A 27,540-nucleotide genomic window follows, 5' to 3' on the forward strand; every position below is an offset into this window, starting at 1 on the left:
GGATTGATAACCCTAGTGATCTTATAAGGACCGATGAACCGGGGGCCTAACTTATGAGATGGCTGTCTCAACTTCAAATTCTTGGTAGACAACCAGACGAAGTCTCCTAATTTGAAGCTGCAGGGTCTCTTCCGCTTATCAAAAACCCTTTTGGTCACTAATGACACAGACACAAGGGCTTTCTTCACTTTCCTCCAAATACCTCTAAGGACCGAAACCACAGAGGAACCACCAGGCGTGGAGTCCAGGGGGTCAAAAGAATTGGCCTTAGGATGATGCCCATACACACAAAGGAAGGGAGAGATCCCTGTAGCAGAGTGAGCCGCGTTGTTATAGGCAAACTCCGCCATGGACAGATGAGCAACCCAGTCAGTCTGACACTTGGAGACATAACACCTGAGGAGGAACTGCTCCAAGGACTGGTTCACCCTCTCAGTCTGCCCATTAGACTGCGGATGGTAGCCTGACGACAAGCTGACAGAAATCTGGAGATCGGAACAAAATGCCCTCCAGAATTTGGCCACAAACTGGGATCCGCGGTCAGAGACCACATCAAGTGGCAACCCGTGGAGGCGCACAACATGCAGCATAAATAATTCAGACAGGTGTCTGGCCGATGGCAGCCCAACCAATGGAACGAAGTGCGCCATCTTCGAAAACCTGTCAACGACAACCGAGATGGCTGTCATCCCCGAGGATTTGGGCAAGTCCACCACAAAATCCATTGAAATGTGGGTCCATGGCTTAGATGGAATAGAGAGTGGATGTAATGGGCCAACAGGAACCCCTCTAGGAGTCTTATTTCGGGCACAGATGTCACATGCCTGAACCCACTGATCCACATCCCTAGCCACCGAGGGCCACCACACCGCCCTAGATAGCAACTCCCGAGTTCTGGCAATACCCGGGTGACCTGCCGACTTCTTGGCATGGAATTCCAGGAACACTCGCTGTCTTAACCTAGGAGGCACAAACAAAAGACCTACCGGAAGGTCTGGAGGAGCCTGCTCCTGTGCCTAAGGACTACTGACAAGAGGTCCTGGGTAATGCCCACTTTAATACATGATGGGGACACAATGGGCAATGGCTCCTCGGTGGTCTCCTGGATTGGAGCAAAACTCAGCGAGAGCGCATCAGCCTTGATGTTTTTTGACCCAGGGCGATATGTTATCAAAAAATTAAAGCGAGCAAAAAACAAAGCCCATCATGCCTGCCTGGCATTGAGGCGCTTCGCTGACTCTAAATATGCCAAATTCTTATGGTCGGTGAGAATTGAGACCACAAACTTAGCCCCCTCAAGCCAGTGTCTCCACTCCTCGAGTGCATCCTTAATAGCCAACAATTCCCGGTTACCCACGTCATAATTCATCTCGGCAGGCGAAAATTTACGGGAAAAGTAAGCACAGGGATGAAGGCGATTATCAGACACCCCCATCTGAGAGAGCACTGCCCCAATACCCATCTCAGAGGCATCCACCTCCACCACAAAAGGACGCTCTGGATCTGGGTGTCGCAGCACCTTGGTCGAGACAAATGCCCTTTTGAGACGGGCAAAAGCCGCTTTGGCCTCACAAGACCAGTGAGCAACATCCGCCCCTTTCTTAGTGAGTGCCACCAAGGGCGCCACTATAGACGAAAATCCAGCGATAAATCATCTATAAAAATTTGCAAAGCCCAGAAAACGCTGAAGCGCCTTCAAACTAGTGGGCTGCACCCAATCCAGGACTGCCTGTACTTTGGAACCCTCCATTTGGAAACCTTCTGGAGAGATAATATATCCTAGAAATGCGATTTGCTGAACTTCAAATTCGCACTTCTCCAGCTTCGCCCCAAGCCGGTGGTCTCTGAGTTTCTGGAGGACTAAGTGTACATGCTTCCGATGTTCCTCCAGGGAATGGGAGAAGATTAGGATGTCATCTAATTATACAACTAAGAATCTATCCAAATATTCCCTGAGCACATCGTTCATGAAGTCCTGGAAGACTGCCGGGGCATTACAGAGCCCAAAAGGCATCACCAAATATTCATAATGCCCTGAGTGGGTATTAAAGGCAGTCTTCCATTCATCCCCCTCTCTTATTCGGATTAGATTGTACGCACTACGTAGGTCAATCTTAGAAAAAATGGTGGCCGTACGAAGCTGGTCAAACAAGACCGAAATGAGAGGCAGTGGGTATGAGTTTTTAATCGTGATACGGTTCAATTCCCTGAAGTCGATGCAGGGTCGCAACGAACCGTCCTTTTTACCCACGAAGAAGAACCCCGACCCAACTGGAGACTGTGAAGGTCTGATAAATCCCTTAGCCAAGTTCTCCTGAATGTACTCTGCCATAGCCTGAGTCTCAGGATGTGACAGGGAGTACAACCTGCTCTTGGGAAGCTTAGCATTCGGCAACAAATTAATGGCACAGTCATAGGGGCGATGGGGAGGTAGTACCTCTGCAACTCTTTTGGAGATCACGTCCGCAAAATCTGCATAACATCCTGGCAATCCTGGCAAACTTAGCTGCGAAAGCCTGACTGGAAGGCTCAAGCAACTCCTGAAACAATCAGTACCCCAACTAAGAATCTCCCCAGAGACCCAGTCAAATTGAGGATTGTGGGCCCTTAACCAGGGTAACCCCAACACCAATGGGGCAAAAGTACAGACAGTCACATAAAAGGACAATTTTTCAGAGTGTGTGGCTCCAATAAACAAAGAAATCTGGCTAGTGCAAGAGGTAATTTTACCCTGGGATAATGGTTCCCCGTTTAACCCACAAATCTCAATTTCCAATGCCAAGGGTACTAAGGGAACAGAGTGTTTCAGGGCGAATTGGCGGTCCATAAAAACCCCGTCGGCCCCACTGTCCACAAAGGCCTCAGTCTTGACAGTTTGACCGAGGATCTTCAAGGTCACCGTAATGATAAAAGTCTTCTTGGGAAATTCTGACTTCTGGCCTGACAGGATATTTCCCATCACCCTCAGGCCCTGAAGTTTTCCGACTTTTCTGGGCATGATACTACCACATGACCTTTATTCCCACAGTACAAACAACCCCTGCTGTCTCCTCCGCATCTTCTCACGCGAGGAGAGGCGGGTAGCCCCAATCTGCATAGGCTCCTCGGAAAATTCCTCAGAGTCTGAGGTTCCCTTGGGAAAGAAGGAAACCTCGGTCTCCCTTTCAAGCCTGCGCTCTCTCAGCCGCCTATCCACCCGAATGGATAACTGCATGAGCTGATCCAAGCTATCAGGCAAGGGATATTGTACCAGTTGGTCTTTTAACTGGTTAGAAAGACCTCTTCGGTACTGGTGTCTCAGGGCTGGGTCATTCCACTGGGTATCATGGGCCTACCTCCGAAACTCCGTACAATAAACCTCAACTGGCCTTCGCCCTTGCTTAAGGATCGAAATCTGAGCCTCGGCTGAGGCCGTCTTGTCAGGGTCATCATACAACATGCCCAGTGCCGTAAAAAAATCATCAACACTTTTAAGCAATGGACAGTCAGGCTGCAACCCATATGCCCAGACCTGTGGGTCTCCTTGTAGCAAGGAAATCACTATGCCCACCCGCTGAATCTCCGACCCAGAAGACTGAGGCCTAAGCTGGAAATATAGCTTGCAGCTCTCCTTGAAACAAAAGAACTGCGAGCGATCTCCAGAAAAACGATCCGGGAGATTTACTTTCGGCTCCTTAACCCCTGAAGGTACTGCTGCTGCGGGAGCTCCGCCAGCGGCCTGCGAGGTGTGCATTTTAATGGACAAATCATTAAATTGTCGAGTCAGGACCTGCACCTGATCGACCACCTGTTGCAAAGTATTTTGAGGGGTATGCTCCATATTCCCACAAAATTTCAACAGGAGTATTAGGCTGCTATATATGTTATGCACACCAGTGCCAGCAGGAATGTACTGGTGTCTGAACGGAGAGGGATGCAAAACAAATGAACTCACAGACAGACTGGGGAATATGACATTACATGCACAGAAGGTGATAGGGTAACAAAATAAACACAAAGTGAACAGAGAAGCCCAAAGGCTAAGAAACTGGGTGTCTCCCTAGTATTAGGAATGCTCAGATGGAAAGAAGCGAGATGTTGTGATTTAATATGTAGAGAACCCCGAAATGCTGTTGCTAAGGGCAACAGCAAAACCCTAAAGGGTTACCAACGGGTGTGGCAGTAAACTCCTTGGTCAGAGATGGAATAATAGACACAAGGAGAGTCTCCACAATCCTAGTCTTCACTTGCAGTGCACTGGTTCAGCTTACTGCCACTAAACTGACACCTGAACACCTTGCACAGTGAGAAAGGATTTTGGCAGGCAAGTCTGAGAATACAGCCGCAAACTTGCTAGGTTCACAGAGTAGCAAAAGAACCCCAGCAGGTTAAACGACTGACTCCAGTCTTACTGCTAGGTCTGGATTGTCAGAGTGTAATACCAAATCCCAAGGCCTATTTGCAGTAAGCAACAAACAAATACAAAGTTTACACAGTACTAGCTAGCTTTCAGGAACTGACTAACCAACAAAGATTCAGCAGCATCTGCCTAACCTGAGAAGAGGATTTATATAGCAGGTGCTCTCCACGCCCCACTCAGACCTCACAGGCTGTGAGCACAAAAACCAGCACCGGATCCCCTGCCGTGCACAGAGCCTGTAACCACTGCACAGCAAAAGACCCGAACCGGAGTATCAACTACGCTCAGGTTACTCCGCTAGCACTTGTCTCCCGGTTGCCATGACGACGTGGCAGCACAGAGCAGGAGACCCTAACATGATGAAATTTGCACCACGGTTCATTGGTCCTTTTTCCATCTCCAGAGTCATCAATCCAGTTGCCTATCAGCTTCAATTGCCTTCCTACCTCAAAGTACCTAATTCTTTCCATATTTCACTGCTGAAACCCTTGGTTCTTAATCGTTTTCAGAAGAATCTACCCTGATCTCCTTGAGTTCTTAATAAAAGGGGAGTCGAATTTGAAGTTAAAGAAATCCTAGATTCCAAAATTTGTTACAATCATCTGCAGTATTTACTAGATTGGAAGGGATATGGTACTGAAGAACGAACCTGGGTCTTCACTTCTGATGTCCATGCTCCAGCCTTGATATGCAAATTTCACACTAATCATCCTGAGAAACCTAAGAAGTGTCCGGAGGCCACCCGAAGGGAGGGGGTACTGTCATGGGATCCCGGGGAGGATTGCGGGGAGCTGCGGCCTTACATCTCTGGCTCTAGTGGGGTCCTCCGGTGGCGGCGTGGCTCCATGGTGTTGCGTCAGGTACTCTGCACGGCCTGCAGGGTCCTGGCACAGTGTATGCATGGCTATGAGGCAGAGTTCACTGGTCTGCAGCACTGTCCATGCTGGGAGCTAGGCGTGGCCATCTTGGATCAGGTCAGCTGACCAGGTTCTGACCACTCACAAGGAGCTTGTGCTTCCCGTGACTCTGGCAGCCAATCCGGTCTCTAGTTGGGCTTCTCCTGTCTTGCTGGATGCCTGTGAACCTGTAACCAATCAGGTGCAGGCAACTGGTATAAAGGGAGGCTCAGAAGGGAATCCAATTGCCAGTGTATCTGCTACTACAGCCAGTCTTAGTAGTAATTCCTAGTGCTTCTTAACTCTACCTATCCTGCTTCCCAGCATTCCAGTGGTATTCAGTCCTGCTTCTGCCTCTAGTGTCCAGTACTCTGGTAACATCCAGACCTGTCTCTGCCTCCAGTACCCAGCCATTCCACACCGTCCACTCCAGTTTGCCCTGCCTTGCAGTCCCATAGGTAACGGTAACCCAGTTCCTTTGTTGCCTTCCCAGTACAGACGGTTACCTGCTCCTGTGGTCCTCCTTAAAGCTACCTCTTCCTGGACAAGGATCTACTTCCACTAACCACTCTCACCACCATGCAGCTACATGCAGAGAAACTTCATTCAGGCATCCCAACTCCAATTTAAGACTCTCTCCAGAAATCCGGCTCTGGTCAGCAACTGGACTCATCAACTCTGCCCGGTGTGACAGAAATCCAGAGGTCTTAGTTACATACATGTATTTATTTATTTATTTGTTCATTAACAATTTCTTATATAGCGCAGCATATTCCATTGCACTTTACAGTTAGAACAACAGTAATAGAACAAACTGGGCAAAACAGACAGACATAGAGGTAGGAGGGCCCTTCTCGCAAGCTTACAATCTATAGGGAAATAGGCATTGATACACAAGGATAGATGCTACCTAATGCATAATGGTCCTCCAGATTGCTAGGTTCTTAATGGATTGTATGATATGATCACCCAGCAATGTTGACCAAGGGTCAGGAGGGTGTGAGAGCAAAGAAAGACAAAATATGCAAGGTTATGTGTTCTGTACAGAAAGGATGTAATTAGATAAGGAAGCATTGAAGGTTATGTGGATGGGTCTGGAATTTGATAGGTTTTTCTGAAGAGGTGAGTTATCAGGGAACATTTAAAGGTTTGGAGACTAGGAGTGTCTTATTGTGCTTTGAAGGGCATTACACAAAGTGGGTGAAGCCCGGAAAAAGTCCTGTAATTTTGAATGGGAAAAAGTAATACGTGTGTATGAGAGATGCAGATCTTGTGCAGAGCGGAGAGGTCGGGTAAGTAGATATTTTGAGATGAGTTAAGAGTTCTATTTTGGTGCAATTTGGTTAATAGCCATGTATGTAACTAAAAGTATTTTATATTTAATATGGTAGAATCCCGGTAACCAATGGAGGGACTGACAGTGTGGATCTGCAGACGATGAACGTCTAGCGAGGAAGATTAGCCTCGCAGCTGCATTCAGAATGGATTGTAGTGGTGAGAGCCTATGTTTTTTGGGAAGACCAGTCAAGAGACTATTACAATAATCAATGCGGGATATAATGAGAGCATGGATTAGAGATTTTGCTGTGTCTTGTGTAAGATATGGTCATATTTTGGATATGTTTCTTAGATGTATGTAACATGATTTTAAGACAGATTAAATGTGGGGAACAAAGGACAGTTCATAGTCAAGAATGACACCTAGGCAGCGAGCTTGTGGGGTAGGGATGATTGCTGAGTTATCAACAGTGATAGAGATATCAGGTTGGTAACTACTATTGGCCAGTGGAAATATAATTAATTCTGTTTTGGAAATATTAAGTTTGAGGTGGTGAGATGTCATCCAAGATGAAATGGCAGAAAGGCATTCAGTGACACAGGCCAATACAGATGGTGACAAATCTGGGGAGGATAGGTAGATTTGAGTATCATCCACATACAGATGATACTGAAATCCAAAGAGCTGATTAGTTTGCCAAGAGATGAGGTATAGATTGAGAAAAGCAGAGGACCAAAGACTGAGCCTTGTGGTACTCCAACTGAGAGAGGTAGCGAAGAGGAGGTGGAATCAGAGAAACGAACACTGAAGGAGCGATTAGATAGGTAGGATGAGAACCAAGAAAGGGCTGTGTCCCGAAGATCTAGGGATTGTAGTGTTTGTATGAGAAGAGAGTGATCAACAGTGTCAAAAGCAGCAGAGAGATAAAGGAGAATAAGTAATGAGTGATGGCCTTTAGATTTAGCAGTGACCAGATCATTAACTACCTTAGTCAGTGCTGTCTCTGTGGAGTTTTGGGCACAAAATCCTGACTGAAGTGGGTCCAGTAGGCTGTGTGAGTTAAGAAAGTGTGTGAGGCGAGTGTAGGCTAGTCTCTCAAGTAGCTTGGAGGGGCATGGGAGCTGAGAGATGGGACGGTAGTTTGAGATAGAGTTAGGGTTAGAATTTAGTTTTTTCAGAATGGGAGTAATCACTGCATGTTTGTACAGAGAAGGAAAGATACCAGTAGACAGGGAGAGATTATATATTTTAGTTAAGGCTAGGATGAGTACAGGAGACAGAGCTTTACTAATTTGTGAGGGTACAGAATTAAAAGGAGAGGTAGTAGAATAGGCAGATGAGAAGAGTGCAGATACTTCATCTTCATTTGTGGGATTAAATGAAGAGAAGGTGTTAGAGGGTTCAGGAAGGGAAATGAGCAGGTCATTGGCTGTGGAAGAGCATACCATTTCATTTCATATGTTATCAATCTTGTTCTTGAAATAGAAAGCAAGATCTTGCGCACAGATAGTGGCTGGTGGGATTGGTGAGGGAGGGATAAAAAGTTATTTAAATGTATTAAAAAGTCGCATGGGGTTAGAGGCTTGAACAGAGATATCGGAAATATTTTTCTCATACGTCCTAGAGGATGCTGGGGACAACATAAAGACCATGGGGTATAGACGGGATCCGCAGGAGACATGGGCACTCTAAAGACTTTTCACTGGGTGTGAACTGGCTCCTCCCTCTATGCCCCTCCTCCAGACCTCAGTGTTAGAAATGTGCCCAGGCAGACTGGATGCACTCTGAGGAGTTCTACTGAGTTTCTCTGAAAAGACTTATGTTAGGTTTTTTATTTTCAGGGAGATCTACTGGCATCAGACTCCCTGCTTCGTGGGACTGAGGGGGCAGAAGTAGGAACCAGCTTCCTAAAGAGTTTCATGGCTCTGCTTCTGGCTGACAGGACACCATTAGCTCCTGAAGGGAACTGAACGCTAGCCGTGCCTAGATGCTCACTCCCACAGCACGCCATCACCCCCCTCACAGAGCCAGAAGTCAGAAGACAGGTGAGTGTTAGAAGACAGATCTTCAATCAAGAAAGTGACGGCTAAAGGTACCGCGCTGCTGGCTGGAGCACAGCGCGCCATGTTGCCCACACATACACAGGCACTGCAGGGTGCAGGGCGCGGGGGTGCGCCCTGGGCAGCATGAAACCTATGGAAACTGGCATAAATAAGGGGCATAAGTTGCTGAAGCACAGTCCTACCCCCGCCAGTATAAAAAATGACCTCATAAAAGCTGAGGAGAAACACACCATTGAAGAGTGGAGCTTCCTCAGTCAGCCAGCACACTGCTCAGCGCCATTTTCTCTCTCTCCTCAGGCTGCAGAGACAACGCTGGTCCTCCTCCACTACTGAAAAAGTATCAGGGTGCAAAACAGGGGGGGCCACAGTGAATTTGGTGCTATATAATTGTGTGATTAACATTATAAAAGTGCTGAATGTCAGTGGGCATTTTGTGTTCACAGACTTTGTGTTACTGGCACTGGGTTGTGAACTGGCAAAATCCTATCTGTGTCCCTCTGACAGATTTTACTGTGGGTCTGTCCCCTATAAATCCCAGAGTGTCTGTGGTGTGGTTTTGCACGTGTGTGACATGTCTGTGGCAGGGAACTCTGTGGAGACATGTTAGGGACACAGAGGTGTAATATGAAACCAAGAGCCTGACTGGGTGAAAGCTTACATGATAGTGTGAATCATATCAGTAAGAGGTTGGACTGAATCTCATACAGAAAATGAAAATAATCTGTTGAAGATGTGATTTTTAATAGTTCTGCCTTTCATCCACAGGGACCTTTCTGGGTCACATACAAATTTGTACAAGTAGTACAAACTGATACTGACACGGACTCTGATTCCTGTGTCGACACTAGTGATTCCAGGGGAATAGGTCCTAAGTTCGCAAAAAAGCATTCAAAACATGTTTTAGCTAAAAAGGAGGTGTTAGAAGTTACGAAGTCCCCTCTTTTACCACAAGAAGAGGGTTTACTTTAGTAAAGAAGTAATGTATTTTTCCCTCCTCCTCCTCAGGTCTGATTTAACCTGAAAAGAAATTTCTGATTCCCAAAAGGATACCAGGCAGCTTACCTTTTTCCAAAAAAGGTGGGAGTCACCCGCATTTTAGACAGGGCCCTGTCACTTAAGGAGCTGACAGACTGCAAGTGAGTGAGGTGATTTATTGATGTGGCCAATGGGAGACTACTCAGGCCTACCATTGTCTGTGAGTGGGTGAGTAGTGCTATTGAAAAGTAGTCAGAAAACTTGTCATTAGACATTGACACAATAGATGGAGACGAGATACTCCTAACGTTAGGTCATATCAAAGATGCTGCTGCGTACTGATAATGTTGATATTATCTTAGACTGCAAAGCTATACCTTTAAATACACTATTACCGTGGAGCCGCTATGGCCGCTAGACTAATATGCACGTGCTACGCACTTTGTACGCTATTTGCGTACAGAGTCCTGCACGTGGTACGCACTTGGCGTACACACGCCGCGCTGAGTGTACAGAGAACACACAGCGGGCGCACACACAGACTGATAACCTTTAAACCTTGTTAATGATACAATGTAATGATATGCTTACACTTTAAACCTTAGCAGCAAAGTACTGCAACGATGTAATACCTTTAAACCTTAAGTAGCGCTGGCGGTATAAAGTTGTCACAACTGAGGGCTGGAACTGACCAGGGGGAAGCCTCAGTTGTAGGGGCTGAGGTATATGTGTACCTGGGAGGCAGTACAGGGTTCTTAGACATGCAGGGAACCTTTAGAACAAATGCCCGAAGGCGTGACCAAGACAACGAAGGAAAGTTCAAAGGTTTATTAAACACAGTTCAGAGGAATACTGATGACTTGGTACAGGTAACAGGAATCACAGTTCAGAGAAATACTTGGGATCGATGACGGAACACCGATGGTGACTTGGGATCGATGGCGGAACACCGATGGTGACTTGGGATCGATGGCGGAACACCGATGGTGACTTGGGATCGATGGCGGAACACCGATGGTGACTTGGGATCGATGGCGGAACACCGATGCTGACTTGGGATCGATGGCGGAACACCGATGGAGACTTGGGATCGATGGCGGAACACCGATGGTGACTTGGGATCGATGGCGGAACACCGATGGTGACTTGGGATCGATGGTGGAACACCGATGGTGACTTGGGATCGATGGTGGAACACTGATGGTGACTTGGGATCGATGGCGGAACACCGATGGTGACTTGGGATCGATGGTGGAACACCGATGGTGACTTGGGATCGATGGTGGAACACCGATGGCGACTTGGGATCGATGGTGGAACACCGATGGTGACTTGGGATCGATGACGGAACACCGATGGAGACTTGGGATCGATGACGGAACACCGATGGAGACTTGGGATCGATGGCGGAACACCGATGGTTACTGGCAGGGCAGAGCACAGCTGGAAGCTAGAAGCTGGAAGCCGGTCTCAGGTAACTGCCAGTCACAGGGAGCAATGTAGACACTGCAGAGTCAGGCTGTACTGCAGAGAAAGTCCATGGAAGAACTGCACACTGGGATCACTGTAGACAATTGAAGCACTGAACTCTTTCCAGCCCCAGGAACAAGATATTTATACCAGCTGGGAAACAGGGATTGGCTGGCTGATTAAGCAGAGTCTAGAGTGCAGCTGCTGGGTAATTAGGTAGAAACCAGAGTGCAGCTGATAAGCTGAAAAGTAACATGTGATGAAAACAAACATGGCTGCGCCCATGTTTGAACTTGAAGGGAAAGACTGTTTGTAACTTGCATGTGAGTTTTAACCATGAAGCTGCCAGAATCACAGTGAAGAGTTTTGAGACAATGAGATGCAGCATGCTGCATGCAGACAGTGCAGATGGAATCCAGGCTTGGAACGCTGGGACAGTCTCAGGAGACATTTGGAAGGTAAATACTGATAAGGAATTACCTGGATCGTGACAGCACCCCCTCCTTTAGGAGTGGCCCCAGGACACTTCTTATAAATTCTTTACCTGAACAAACGGAAGAATCTAGATTGAATCCTGATGAACTTGAACTGGCTGGAACCAGATGAGACTGTACTGGACCTATGGACGAGACCAGATTGAGTCCAGACAAACTTGAACCGGCTAAGACCGGCGGAGACTTTGGGCCGACGGATAGGACAGGATTGAGTTTAGAGACCGTTGAATCAGCTGGAACTGAAGGAGTCAGAATCCGGTTAGAACCGGAATGAGTGGTATCCGAGTGTTCAGTTAGACCATCCTGGACCTGGTCCATGCTGGATGCCAACAGGGTGGTGCTCTCTGAAGACGGCAAACAGGAGTTCATAACTGCATCTGTAGCACAAAAATTTCCATCTGGGAACTTGGCTCTGGATACTTCCCTTGGGGCTGAAACTTCGGTGACCCCTCCTGGGGTTGACGAATCAGACACCTCTCTCAGGGTTGTCTTCTCCAGCACCCCCCCTGGGGTTGACAGATCGGAAACTCCTTTTTGAGAAGACTCATATGCCCCTACTAGAGCTTGAACATTGGATACCCCTCCCGGGGTTGCAGAAACAGACGCCCCTTCTTGGGCTGTAGACATAGACGCCCCATCTTGGGCTGAGTAAAGAGCGTCATCATTCCAGGAAAGTTCAGACGCTAGGATCTGGAACTGTACCAGATATTTACCGACTGTTTGTGTCCCCTGACGTAGCTGGAGGATATCAGAGGAGGCTGAGGTCACACGACCTGGTTTGTCAAAGATACACCTGAAGGTTGCCACGAAGTCTGCATATGAAGAGAGCAGGGCATCAGACTTCTCCCATAGAGGTGATGCCCAATCGAGGGCGGAGCCACTGAGGAGGGAGATGATGTAAGCAACCTTGGTGCGGTCAGTTGGGAAACTGCCAGGCTGTAACTCAAAATATATCTCACACTGATTTAGGAAACCCCGACAGGCTTTTGGGGAACCATCAAACTTGGAAGGTGTCGGTAAATGGAGACAAGGAGCAGAAACGGGAATGGTGGGTGGGGAGGATACCACCAAAGGTACTGCAGTCGGCACACTGGATGCCCCTGAACCACGGAGGGTTACTTGTATTCCATCCAGCCGAGAGGAGAGGTCCTGGAGACAGCGAATCACATGGCCCCGTGTAGCCCCCTCACGTTCAAGGCAGGCTGCAAGTTCTTGCATCGGCCTGTTCGCTTGGACCTGGTCTCCGGCCGGATCCATTAGTTCAGTGCTTACTGTCACAACTGAGGGCTGGAACTGACCAGGGGGAAGCCTCAGTTGTAGGGGCTGAGGTATATGTGTACCTGGGAGGCAGTACAGGGTTCTTAGACATGCAGGGAACCTTTAGAACAAATGCCCGAAGGCGTGACCAAGACAACGAAGGAAAGTTCAAAGGTTTATTAAACACAGTTCAGAGGAATACTGATGACTTGGTACAGGTAACAGGAATCACAGTTCAGAGAAATACTTGGGATCGATGACGGAACACCGATGGTGACTTGGGATCGATGACGGAACACCGATGGTGACTTGTGATCGATGGCGGAACACCGATGGTGACTTGGGATCGATGGCGGAACACTGATGCTGACTTGGGATCGATGACGGAACACCGATGGAGACTTGGGATCGATGGCGGAACACCGATGGAGACTTGGGATCGATGGTGGAACACCGATGTGACTTGGGATCGATGGTGGAACACCGATGGTGACTTGGGATCGATGGTGGACCCACCGATGGTGACTTGGGATCGATGACGGAACACCGATGGAGACTTGGGATCGATGACGGAACACCGATGGAGACTTGGGATCGATGGCGGAACACCGATGGTTACTGGCAGGGCAGAGCACCGCTGGAAGCTAGAAGCTGGAAGCCGGTCTCAGGTAACTGCCAGTCACAGGGAGCAATGTAGACACTGCAGAGTCAGGCTGTACTGCAGAGAAAGTCCATGGAAGAACTGCACACTGGGATCACTGTAGACAATTGAAGCACTGAACTCTTTCCAGCCCCAGGAACAAGATATTTATACCAGCTGGGAAACAGGGATTGGCTGGCTAATTAAGCAGAGTCTAGAGTGCAGCTGCTGGGTAATTAGGTAGAAACCAGAGTGCAGCTGATAGGCTGAAAAGTAACATGTGATGAAAACAAACATGGCTGCGCCCATGTTTGAACTTGGAGGGAAAGACTGTTTGTAACTTGCATGTGAGTTTTAACCATGAAGCTGCCAGAATCACAGTGAAGAGTTTTGAGACAATGAGATGCAGCATGCTGCATGCAGACAGTGCAGATGGAATCCAGGCTTGGAACGCTGGGACAGTCTCAGGAGGCATTTGGAAGGTAAATACTGATAAGGAATTACCTGGATCGTGACAATAGTACCCGCAGTGCGTACACCTTATCAATACCAATACACCTTATACAGATTAATACACCATAAAGCCCATGCAGGAAAGTGAAAACACAACACTGATTTGTAGTTGCAACAACAGGGTTCTAAGGCCACAGTGGATTGTTCCAAAAAGGTAAACAATACAATTTATACACTACAGGCTAACAAGAAATTCTAAACAGAATAATTGCTACAGAGAATGTACATACGTGAGAATGTTTCGCAAGCGCAACCCGGTCCGGTCCTCCGCCATCTGATAGATAGCGTTGTGAGCCTTCTGTCTGACTAAGCCTGCTGTAGGCTCTCTTTATACACTTCATCCAAAACATAACACAATGGATACTGTAATCTCTTTGTCCATTGGACACAGGGATGGTCATTTACATTACAGGAGAGGTCATAGGTGGATTTGAATAGGTGGGCGATGTCTTTCCCCAACTGCTCTTGTGGGTGGTCTCCTCTGGATTCCCCCTGCATACATAATATACAGTAAACACAGTTAATGTTCATATTCTACTTTTGCACATAACTATACGCAGGAACAAGCGATCTTTCTCAAACCAACACCAGAATGTTTCCCTTCAAATACCCTACAGCTGGATACCAAACACCACCTTGTAACCTTGTTCTGTCCCCTCCTATCCTGTAAAGGTGAATCCCTTTGTTCTGTTACTATTTTAAACAGCTATTTCTTTCTGATGTGGTGCAGGGGGCTATGTGTACAATGTGCACTATTTGGGTTAAATATGTAATGTTCTAATAACCCTCTACGCGCTCACAAACTCTGTCGTAAATACCCATATCACGCGCATGATCGCCGGAGAGATCCTACGCATTTTGCGGATATGTGCACTCACGGAGGACTGAGTGCACGAGCAGCGGGCATGTGCATGGGGTTAGTACATGGGGCATGCATTACAATATTTTTCGACTTTGACAGTCCACCCTTTGGCAGTCAACAATAACTGCCACTATCTAAACATTAAACAGAAAAATATACAATACAATATCTACAGATTGGATGGTAGGAGGAGAGGTGTAGGTGGGAAATGTATTACCTAGTGAAAAAGTAAAAGCATGTATGTATGAAATCCATGTCTGAGGGGCATGTATCATAGTGCCGTATATGTTCTAAATAAGCTTTGAGGTATTGCGAAGTATACATTAAATCCTTCTTATCCCGTATTAAGGGTCTGTAAGTGGGCCAACAAACACTACCGAGCTCTTTTCGGCTTTTTGTTTCAACAAATGGGGTGCACATTTAGTTGATGATACATGGAGGGGGGACACATGTGAATGCTAATATATATATGGATATTACCTATCGACTATGTGTGACACTACCTGAAGGTTGTAGAGATGAAGATAAGACACGTATCACAAATACATTCACATAACATTTGTGCAATCGTTCTTGGGTGTTGATTGAAGTCTTGTCCGTGTGGGTGTATCTTTGCTGTGAGTGTCAATCAAAATCTTTAGAGTGTCCATTAAAGTCTTTAGAGTGTCCATTAAAGTCTTTAGAGTGTCCATTAAAGTCTTTTCCAGATGGATGTATTTTCGCTTAGGGAAAACAAAGGAGAAACGGGTGAAAGAAACGGACCGTGGAATCACGTCTTATCACAACATTGTCTCTATTGATGGGTCATAAATTAAATCAGTTGTTGTAACAATGCCCCCGTTCCTTAAACTCATCACTTTGGTACTGCGCTTGCACCGCATTAAAATCCGAACACATCTAAATATCAAACCAATCATTATGACAACTCCCAGGATGCAAAAGAGAAACTTTCCTACACTCACGATAACATTTTGAGCCCATTCTCCTAAACCAGAGAACCAATTTCGTGGGTTCAACCATGAGACCCAGCCGGTCAGTTCATTACTCACAGCAGTAAGGGTAAGGTTGTGACTCCTTCGGAACTCCCATTTCAACTGCAAGATATCATCCATCTTTTGATCTATGACTTCGGTTGGGTCATCAGTGCTGTTTGTAATGTACTGCACGTACATTACAAACAGCACTGATGACCCAACCGAAGTCACCACTTCCCACCATACTGAGTTGCTAGGGTGACACAATACCCGCCTGTCACCGCTGTGATGTAATTGAGAACCATCCTGTGCTGGATCAGTTCCGTTTTGTAAGCTTGCAACTCCCTCCCAGTATACCTGAAGGTGTCGTCATACATCTCGGTGATATTATCTATCAGGTTCGCTAGCGTATGATTACACCTAAAATTTATAATTCCTCTGGCGGTACGGGTGATATCTAACGTGAGTAGGAATTGAATCCCGATGGTTTCGTGGATCAAATCAGAGGCTGCGTGCTCTGTCCTATCTATAAGGTGTCTCTTAACGATGTGTTCATAGTGAGTGTGAGTGTAAGGAGCTTGAGCATTGCGGTGAACGTCTTTCATCTTATTATGGGTTATGGTCATAACTTCTGGCAACACTCTTCTAATGTAGCACAATCCCTCTGAGTTTGGGGCAAGCCACTTATACGCCTTCCTCCCACATATGAAATATGCATCATCGTCGAGAACATATGGGACAGAATATGACATTACCATATTGCAAACCTTCCAGGTGAAAAATCCTATCCCTAACTCTCTCATCTGTTCAGTACACGTATCAGGCTGTATGATATGCGCACAGTACCCTGGAGATACTTCTCCAACCCGCATGGTCCTACTTCCTAGAGTATACCTATACCAAAAATACCTTCCACTGTTGGCTATTTGGCGTATAAGTTTAAGTTCAGGGTCTACAGGCATTCTGTCAGCTCTGTGTGAAAATGCCATGGTTTGGTTATTCCATGTCACTTCCCAATTTCCCGGCTTTCGGGAATTGGAAATGTTGAAACACACTAAGGACCTATCCACATGATATTGGTGGAGCTTCAGACTAGGGGGCTTAGAAATATTACATTTCTTGTCCACCGGTCTCCCAACCCTTAATTCAAGTACCTCATCTATTGTTAATGGATACGGTACCAGTCCTGACTTGCTCTGACCTTGAGGTACTTGTGAGCACACCCAGCATTCTGTTTGGTTTAAAACCTTACCCACTAATGAGTGATAATCACTCAATGGATGACGGTCCATGTTGATATTAAGGCTGGACTGACATCTCTGGATGCACCTGTCCTCAACTATGTTTTCACAGTTTCTACAAATACAATTTTCCTCAGCCAATAACCCTTCACAGTGCCTCCTAGTTTCTTGACTACCAGATCGTTTTCTGATACTCGCCTTTGCTCGATGGATGTCTTGCTCTTGGAATTCTACAAATCCGTCCTTGCCATAAGAACCCATTCCAGATCCTTTCTCGACCTCTCTGGTACTCTCACTGAAATAGACTGCTCTGGTCAACAACAGGGTCAACAGGAAAACCCGGAATGCAGTCTCTTGGGGTAAGTCCATCTTGTTAAGGGGAGAGAAAAAGGAGCAAGGAAGTGGGAGGAAAGGAGGGTAATGGAGAAAATAATAAAAAGGAAAAAGAAAAACTGGTACGACAACCGCCTCTAGTCTTGTTGTTCTCCGTGCTCAGGTGCCGTCTCAACAGTGGTGCCTCTTAACCTTCCTGGAACAGACACCCCAGTGATACGATGTTCTCTCTGAGTCAGCGACCTTTCTGTAGGGAACATAAATCTTGCATTACCATGTGTTTAACTGTTGTGTGAAATAAACCATTCATAGAAAATGAAAAAAGAGAGAGAGAATAATAAAAAGAAAATTTGTCAGATTTGCATTCACCATCAGGCTGTCACACCATCATGTCTATCGGTATCTCTGCACAGTCTCCCTTCACCAGTATTTCCACTCTCCACCCTCTGTGCATGGCCAGGCACAATGACGCTGGTGAGATATAATGGGGTTGGGCAGACCTCTGAAAAGACCGAGTAGATATGGGACGTTTGAGTTGTAAATCTGTCGGTGAACGTCAGAGATGAAGAGGTAACTTTTAAAGATAAATCACAGAGTTTACCTGGCCACCCCTGCATCTACAAGGAATGATCTACCAGCTACATCAACTGTGACCTCAGGTTTACTACCAAGGCTAACGATCAACTTCACTGGCTGCAGACTATGGGTGCGGCCCCAAAATTTTTCCTATGTGATCCCTGATCCCAATTACGTGTATCATAACTTTGCTCGTGTTCTTGTCTAGGGGGTCTGAATTTATGTGTGCTGTTACAATTGCTGGCATAATGCCCTTCCCTTTTACACAGATAACAAACTCTTGGCTTCCTCCACGTGCCAGGGGCCTGGGGTTTTGGTCGAGTTGATGCTTCTTCCAGTGCTTGGATGCTCATCACCATCAACCACTCTCCCTGTGCTTCCCTGGTTCTTTGGATATTACGGTCATGCTCGATAGCGGACTCTCTTAATGCAGCCACCGAAATACCTCTCCAGTTAGGTAGAGAGGTTTGTACCCTGGTTCTTAGTGAGAGGGATTGTGTTCAATTACACCATTTTGTGTTGACTCTACAATGTGAGGTGCTATTATCTCTGCATAATGTACAGTACCGTACTTACCTGTGGACACGACCTCACTTATCCCTCCGCTAGGGGGCTTTACTACTGCTCTTACCGGTTGGGCCGTGCCCACCTGGGTGTCCTGTATGGATATCGTGCTGGGTTCATCTTCTTGCTTGTAGTCCTGAGGGAAGTTTAAAATGGGATACAACTTGCACGGGTTAGACTTAATACATTTACCAGTTTTACTCTTATCGTCATTAATACATTTATCAACTTTACTCTTATCATATATCGGTATGCCATTGTCTGTAGCCACTTTCTTCACTGTAATATACGGTGGTCGTGGTGCGGTTGCCATCAGTTTCCTGCTAGGGTTGGAACCGGCTGTGTAAGCTAGTTCCCTCTGCATGTCGCCCTCTTGTTGCCATAAATGTAAACAGTTTGTGTGTCTGATCCTTTGTTTTTGAGATTTTATCAGATAGATCCTAAGCCTTAGATTATGCTATACCTCTGAGTCTAAACTACCTATCCCAGGAAATTGAGCTTTATCCCCCACAGTCATTCGTGTCCATTCATCACAAAAAGTCTCAGTGTGGGGACCATACTTCCCCCACATTACTAACCGAGCTGACCCCCTGGGTCTGAAATCTACAGTCTGAACCCTGACTGAGGAACGTCCCTGTGTTGTGCACTTGGCTTCCATTGTGGACCTTTTTAACACGGGAAAACTTCCTAAAATGCACCAAACACAGTAGTCTACCAGTGAAAGTCCTCAAAGTTCTTCCACTAACTTCTTCTGCTCCGAGTATCACGGATCCGCCTTTTTTAGCAGACACGTGTAGCCGTTGCAGGCCCTACTTCAGCTTATATCTCCTGGGCTTTTTGGGTACCCAGTGAATATCTGCCTCTGGAGATTTTCCTGATAGACCAGCGAAAACTCCCTAAACCTTTACTTTACACAAATCACGCTTGCATGTGCTTCACATAACGCTTATGATGACGTGATTTACGCACAAATATGCGAAACTTCGTATCACGTTGCGCCGTGTTTCCCATACAATCATGCGGTCCAATCGTACCTCTTATAGACACTTGCTATCTATAAGTGGTAGGATCAGTTGGAGTGTAATACCATGAAAACTTTATCACACTCCGTTGCACGTATTCACCTAGGCCGTGCTTCACCAAGCTTCACCAAGCTTCACCAAGATTCACCAAGCTTCCCCAAGATCACCAAGTTCACCAAGCGGGGTTCAATATATTCACACCCTATTCAACCCACACTAACATTCTATAGTTTTCTGATCAGAAAAATCCTTTCCTGTTAACTGATAGCTTTCCCCAGAGGTAATACAGAAAAAAAAAGTTTTTTTAAACTAAATATTGGAAACTGAACAAATTTGTGCTATTATCGCGTGGCTACCGTCTCGCGCCTAAACTAAAACAATGCTATTGTGTGATTTGTACTTAGTGGGCGTACTTTTATGCACGTTGCGTAAACCCGCCACGTGAGTATGCCTTTACGTTGCGTATGCAGTCCCGTGTTTTGTCCAAGACACGTGTACAAAGGCCGTATGTCCGCAGTACTACAAATCCCACACTTCTATAAATGTATGCGATATTTAACTATAATCACTTACTTAACACACACACAGTTTCTTCTGTATAAACCTTTACAACTAGGCCAGGCTGCATGTGCGTCTTACACTTATTTCTTAAATATTAACTATATATTTAAACTAAATAGCAACAAATTTTTTCAGTACAGGTCAAAATGAATCTAGTAATCAATAATTCAAATGGTATGATTCAGATTGGATAGCTATCTTGTAGAACATACACTGATATAAATATATACATAATTATAATATTATATATATGTACCATTCACTGGTCTCCTGAGACTCATTTACCAATTAAGTGCTTCTAATTTGCATATGAATGCTATGTGCTATTGGCTGCCTGTAAAGGTGTTTTTTTTCCACTGCTAGGAAAAAGCAGTTACACAGGTTAATTTGCATTTCAATGGCTATCTTATAGCCAGCAGAGTTAACTGAATCTTAGAGGTAAAAGAGAAAAAAAAACTTTGTTTATATCTGTGTGTCGTTCTTACATCAAGTATTCATCTTATTATTAACTTTCATTAGGCCCCATCTGAAACTATTTGTAATTGACTATGGCATGGGTTAAATAAATGCATTGGTAACTCATAAATGGTGATTTCTTTTTGACCAGGGAGGGCTGATTATTCTTGGCAGTGAAAATCAGCCATTTAGAAAAATGACCTTCCATACATGGGCGCTGCTCCTCCCCCTTCCACATCCATGAGGGTTACACAAAATGGTGGACAGGCCATGTGGTTAGTCCAAAATGGAGGACAAACTATGTGGCTTCCTTTGTCACAAAAAAATCACACACCATGCAAGCCCCTGAAGTTATTTTAGGCCTGAGTTAAAAAAAAACACTATATCAAGGCTTTTGCAGCAACTTTTAAATGTACTTTTACCCTACTTAACAGATAAGCAATCCAATCTGAATCAAACACAACATGACTCATTTGAACCTTGTTTTGCAACAATATGATCAGATATGCAGAGTACAGGTGTATGCTTGTATTGTCTGCGCATTTGGCGCCAAACAGAAATTTACAGATTTTAAAATAGCTTTGCGTTCTTACCTTCCGGATCCCACCAGCATCCCAACAAACCTTGCAGAGCAGACACCATCTTATCAGCAATGAAATAGGGTTTACCAGTGTATTCTACAGCCAAAAAAAAGCTTACGTAGGATACCTGTCCACCCTTTTGCTGATAGATAGAGTCTGCTTTAACCTGCTAGGCTGTGGGTATGAGGAAAACCAGGATATAGCCCCCAATTGATAATGTTGATATTATCTTAGACCGCAAAGCTATACCTTTAAATACACTATTACCGTGGAGCCGCTATGGCCGCTAGACTAATATGCACGTGCTACGCACTTTGTACGCTATTTGCATACAGAGTCCTGCACGTGGTACGCACTTGGCGTACACACGCCGCGCTGAGTGTACAGAGAACACACAGCGGGCGCACACACAGACTAATAACCTTTAAACCTTGTTAATGATACAATGTAATGATATGCTTACACTTTAAACCTTAGCAGCAAAGTACTGCAACGATGTAATACCTTTAAACCTTAAGTAGCGCTGGCGGTATAAAGTACCCGCAGTGCGTACACCTTATCAATACAAATACACCTTATACAGATTAATACACCATAAAGCCCATGCAGGACAGTGAAAACACAACACTGATTTGTAGTTGCAACCACAGGGTTCTAAGGCCACAGTGGATTGATTCCAAAAAGGTAAACAATACAATTTATACACTACAGGCTAACAAGAAATTCTAAACAGAATAATGGCTACAGAGAATGTACATATGTGAGAATGTTTCACAAGCGCAACCCGGTCCGGTCCTCCGCCATCTGATAGCGTTGTGAGCCTTCTGTCTGACTAAGCCTGCTGTAGGCTCTCTTTATTCACTTCATCCAAAACATAACACAATGGATACTGTAATCTCTTTGTCCATTGGACACAGGGATGGTCATTTACATTACAGGAGAGGTCATAGGTGGATTTGAATAGGTGGGCGATGTCTTTCCCCAACTGCTCTTGTGGGTGGTCTCCTCTGGATTCCCCCTGCATACATAATATACAGTAAACACAGTTAATGTTCATATTCTACTTTTGCACATAACTATACGCAGGAACAAGCGATCTTTCTCAAACCAACACCAGAATCTTTCCCTTAAAATACCCTACAGCTGGATACCAAACACCACCTTGTAACCTTGTTCTGTCCCCTCCTATCCTGTAAAGGTGAATCCCTTTGTTCTGTTACTATTTTAAACAGCTATTTCTTTCTGATGTGGTGCAGGGGGCTATGTGTACAATGTGCACTATTTGGGTTAAATATGTAATGTTCTAATAACCCTCTACGCGCTCACAAACTCAGCCGTAAATACCCATATCATGCGCATGATCGCCGGAGAGATCCTACGCAAATTGCGGATATGTGCACTCATGGAGGACTGAGTGCACGAGCAGCGGGCATGTGCATGGGGTTAGTACATGGGGCATGCATTACAATATTTTTCGACTTTGACAGTACGTACTAGAATCCATGAAATATATTGGTTTCTTGGGATCAAGAACCGCTACCATGGCAGTATCGGCTTGGAGGGCGTTGTGGATTCGCCAGTGGAATGCTGATGCAGATTCCAAAAGAAATATGGAGGCTCTCCCATATAAAGGTGAGGCCTTGTTTGGTGATGGACTGGATACATTAGTCTCGGCGGCTACCGCAGGTAAGTCGACATTCTTGCCTTATGCTCCTACACCGGTGAAAAAGATACATCACTCCCACATACAGTCCTTTCGGCCCAACAAATACAAAAAGGCCAAAGGTCTCCCCTTTTTTTGCAGGTAGGGGAAGGGGAAAAGGAAAGAAATCTGCAGCGTCTCCCGGATCGCAGGAGCAGAAGTCCACCCCTGCTTCTGCCAAATCTGCAGCCTAACGTTGGTGCTCCCTTGCGGGAGTCCGCTTGGGTGGGAGCACGTCTGAAACTTTTCAGCTAAATCTGGATTCAATCTGGCCTGGACCAATGGGTCTTACAAATAGTGTCCCATGGGTACAAACTAGAGTTTCAAGACGTACCCCCATGCCGATTTTTCAAATCGACCTTGCCAGCTTCTCTTTCGGGAAGAGAGGCAGTAACAACGGCAATTAAAAAATTATGTCAGGATCAGGTCATTGTCCTGGTACCCTTGGCACAGTAAGGAGAAGGTTTTTTATTCAAGCCTCTTCGTAGTTCCGAAGTCAGACGGCTCGGTGAGACCGATTTTAAACCTGAAAAATCTGAATCTCTACCTGAAAAGGTTCAAGTTCAAGATGGAATCCCTGAGGGTAGTGATTTCCAGTCTGGAAGAGGGGGACTTCATGGTGTCAGTAGACATAAAAGATGCTTACTTGCATGTTCCCATTTATCCTCCTCACCAAGCTTATCTGAGATTCGCAGTACAGGATTGCTATTACCAGTTTCAGACGTTGCCGTTCGGACTCTCCATGGCACCGAGGGTATTCACCAAGGTGATGGCGGAGATGATGGTCCTCCTTCGTTAAAAAGGAGTCAAAATAATTCCTTATCTAGACAATCTCCTGATAAAAGCGAAATCCAGGGAACAGTTGGTGCAGAACATCGCACTCTCCCTGTCAATATTCCAACAACACGGTTGGATCACAAATTTTCCAAAGTCGCAGTTGGAATCGACAACAAGATTGTCCTTTTTAGGGATGATTCTGGACACAGAAGTACGGATCGTATTTCTTCCAGTGGTAAAGGCTCTGGAAATCCAGAAAATGGTCAAACAAATATTGAAATCAACAAGCGTGTCGATCCATCAATGCATTTGGTTGTTGAGGAAAAATGGTAGCGACCTACGAGGCCATACAGTTTGGCCGATTTCATGCCAGAGTATTCCAGTGGGACCTGTTGGACAAGTGGTCCGGATCCCACCTACACATGCACCGGAAAATAATCCTGTCCCCCAAAGCCAGGATTTCGCTCCTGTGGTGGCTACACACTTCTCACCTACTAGAGGGACGCAGGTTTGGGATTCATGACTGGATCCTAATAACCACTGATGCAAGTCTCCGAGGCTGGAGAGCTGTCACACAGAGGGAAAGCTTCCAAGGAAAATGGTCAAGTCAGGAAGCCTGCCTTCACATAAACGTTCTGGAATTGAGAGCCATTTACAACGGCCTTCTACAAGCGGTACATCTTCTTCAAGATCCCATGCAGATCCAGTCGGACAATGTAACAGCAGTCGCGTACAGAAACAGGCAAGGCAGAACGAAAAGCAGAGCGGCAATGGCAGAGGTGACAAGGATTCTCCTCTGGGCAGAAAGACATGTTAGAGCTCTGTCAGCAATTTTCATTTCGGGAGTGGACAACTGGGAAGAAGACTTCCTCAGCAGACATGATCTCCATCCAGGAGAGTGGGGCCTCCACCAAGAAGTCTTCGCAGAGGTTACAAGTCTTTGGGGCGTTCCTCAAGTAGACATGATGGCATCTCGTCTAAACAAGAAGCTTCAGAGATATTGTTCCAGGTCGAGAGACCCTCAAGCAATAGCAGTGGATGCACTGGTGACCCAGTGGGTGTTTCGGTCGGTATATGTTTTCCCTCCACTTCCACTGATTCCAAAACTTCTCAAAATAATAATAAGAACAAGAGTTTGAGCAATCTTCATTGCCCCAGACTGGCCAAGGAGGGCTTGGTATCCAGATCTTCAGGAGTTGCTCATAGAAGATCCTCGGCCTCTTCCTCCTCGAGAGGACCTACTACAGCAGGGGCTGTGTGTGTATCAAGACTTACCGAGGCTACATTTAACGGCATGGCTGTTGAGCGTCGGATCCTAGCCCGAAAGGGTATTCCCAAGGAAGTCATCACCACTCTTATTCAGGCCAGGAAAGGAGTAACGTCTAAACATTACCACCGTATTTGGAGAAAATATGTGTCTTGGTGTGAATCCAAGAAGGCTCCTACGGAAGAGTTTGAGTTGGGACGTTTTCTCCATTTTCTGCAGGCAGGTGTGGATGCGGGCCTTAGATTGGGGTCAATCAAGGTCCAGATTTCGGACAAATCAGTTTTCTTTCAAAAACAATTGGCCTCCTTTCCAGAAGTTCAGACGTTCGTGAAAGGGGTTCTGAACATCCAGCCTCCATTTGTGCCTGCAGTGGCACCATGGGACCTTAATGTGGTGTTGCAGATCCTTCAATCGGGTTGGTTTGAGCTTCTACAAGAAATAGAGTTAAAGTTTCTCACTCGGAAAGTGGTGATGCTTTTGGCGTTGGCATCCGCAAGGCGGATGTCTGAATTGGGGGCCTTGTCCACAAGAGCCCTTACCTGATCTTCCATGAAGATAGGGCACATTTGAGAACTCGTCAACATTTTCTTCCAAAGGTAAACCAACCAAGGTTTCCACATAAACCAACCTATTGTGGTGCACGTTCACTGAGTCAAAGTCTCTAGATGTGGTTAGATCTTTGAAAATCTATGTTGCTAGAACAGCTCGTATACGGAAAACAGAGGCTCTGTTTGTCCTGTATGATCACAACAAGATTGGCTGTCCTGCTTCCAAGCAGACTATTGCACGTTGGATTAGAAATACGATTCAGCAAGCTCATACTACAGCTGGATTGGCGTTACCAACGTCGGTAAAGGCCCGCTCCACTAGGAAGGTGGGCTCATCCAGGGCGGCTGCCCGGGGGGGTCTCGACATTACAACTTTGCCAAGCAGCTACTTGGTAAGGGTCAAACACATTTGCTAAGTTCTACAAGTTTGACACCTTGGCCGATGAGGACCTAAATTTGGTCAATCGGTGCTGCAGGGTCATCCGCACTCTCCCGCCCGTACTGGAGCTTTGGTATAGACCCCATGGTCTTGATGTCGTCCCCAGCATCCTCTAGGACGTATGAGAAAATAGGATTTTGATAACCAACCGGTAAATCCTTTTCTCCTAGTCCGTAGAGGATGCTGGGCGCTTGTCCCAGTGCGTACTTTACCTGCAGTTTAGTTATTACAGTTACACAAGTTGTGTTATCTTGGTTTAAGCATGTTGCTGCAATTGGTTCATGTCTGTTGGCGTGTGTTATGTTGAATGCCATGTGTGCGGCATGGTTGAGGGTGTGAGTTGGTAGACATCTCACCACTAATTTAAGTAAATCTTTTCCTCGAAATGTCAGTCTCCCTGGGCACAGTTCCTACAACTGAGGTCTGGAGGAGGGGCATAGAGGGAGGAGCCAGTTCACACCCAATGAAAAGTCTTTAGAGTGCCCATGTCTCCTGCGGATCCCGTCTATACCCCATGGTCTTGATGTCGTCTCCAGCATCCTCTACGGACTAGGAGAAAAGGATTTACCGGTAGCTTATCAAAATCCTATTTTGTTTGGCAGTGTCCAGAGCATTACGATAAGAGTGGTAAATTACCTTATTGTTATGCACACCAGTGCCTGCAGGAATGTACTGGTGTTTGAACTGTTATACACACCAGTGCCTGCAGGAATGTACTGGTGTCTGAACAGAGAGGGATGCAAAACAAATGAACTCACAGACAGACTGGGAAATATGACATAACGTACACAGAAGGTGATAGGGTAACAAAACCAACACAGAGTGAACAGAGAAGCCCAGAGGCTAAGAAACTGGGTGTCTCCCTAGTATTAGAAATGCTCAGATGGAAAAAGCAAGATGTTGTGTTTTAATACGTAGAGAACCCGAAATGCTGTTGCTAAGGGCAACAGCAAAACCCTAAAGGGTTACCAACGGGTGTGGCAGTAAACTCCTTGGTCAGAGATGGAATAATAGACACAAGGAGAGTCTCCACAATCCTAATTCTCACTTGCCGGGCCCAGGTTCAGTTACTGCCACTAAACTGACACATGGACGCCCTGCACAGTGAGAGAGGATTATGCAGGCAGGTCTGAAAGTACAGCCACAAACCTGCTGGGTTCACAGAATAGCAAAAGAACCTCAGCAGGCTAAACGACTGACTCCAGTCTTACTGCTAGGTCTGGATTGGCAGAGTTTAGTACCAAATGCCCAGGCCTATTTGCAGTAAGCAACAACAAAATACAAAGCTACACAGTACTGGCTAACTTTCAGGAACTGACTAACCAACAAAGATTCAGCAGCATCTGCTTAACCTGAGAAGAGGCCTTATAAAGCAGGTGCTGTCCACGCCCCCCTCAGACCTCACAGACTGTGAGCACAAAAACCAGCACCGGATCCCATGCCTGTAACCACTGCACAGCAAAAGACCCGAACCGGAGTATCAGCTGCGCTCAGGTTACTCCGCTAGCACTTGTCTCCCGGTTGCCATGACGACGTGGCAGCACAGGGCAGGAGACCCTAACAGTACCCCCCCTCTGACGAGGGGTCAAAGAACCCCTACCACCGGGTTTATCGGGGAACTGCGAGAAGAAAGAGCGTATCAGTCTGGGGG

This window comes from Pseudophryne corroboree, chromosome 8 (genome assembly GCF_028390025.1).
Source record: "Pseudophryne corroboree isolate aPseCor3 chromosome 8, aPseCor3.hap2, whole genome shotgun sequence".
Taxonomy (NCBI): Eukaryota; Metazoa; Chordata; class Amphibia; order Anura; family Myobatrachidae; genus Pseudophryne; species Pseudophryne corroboree.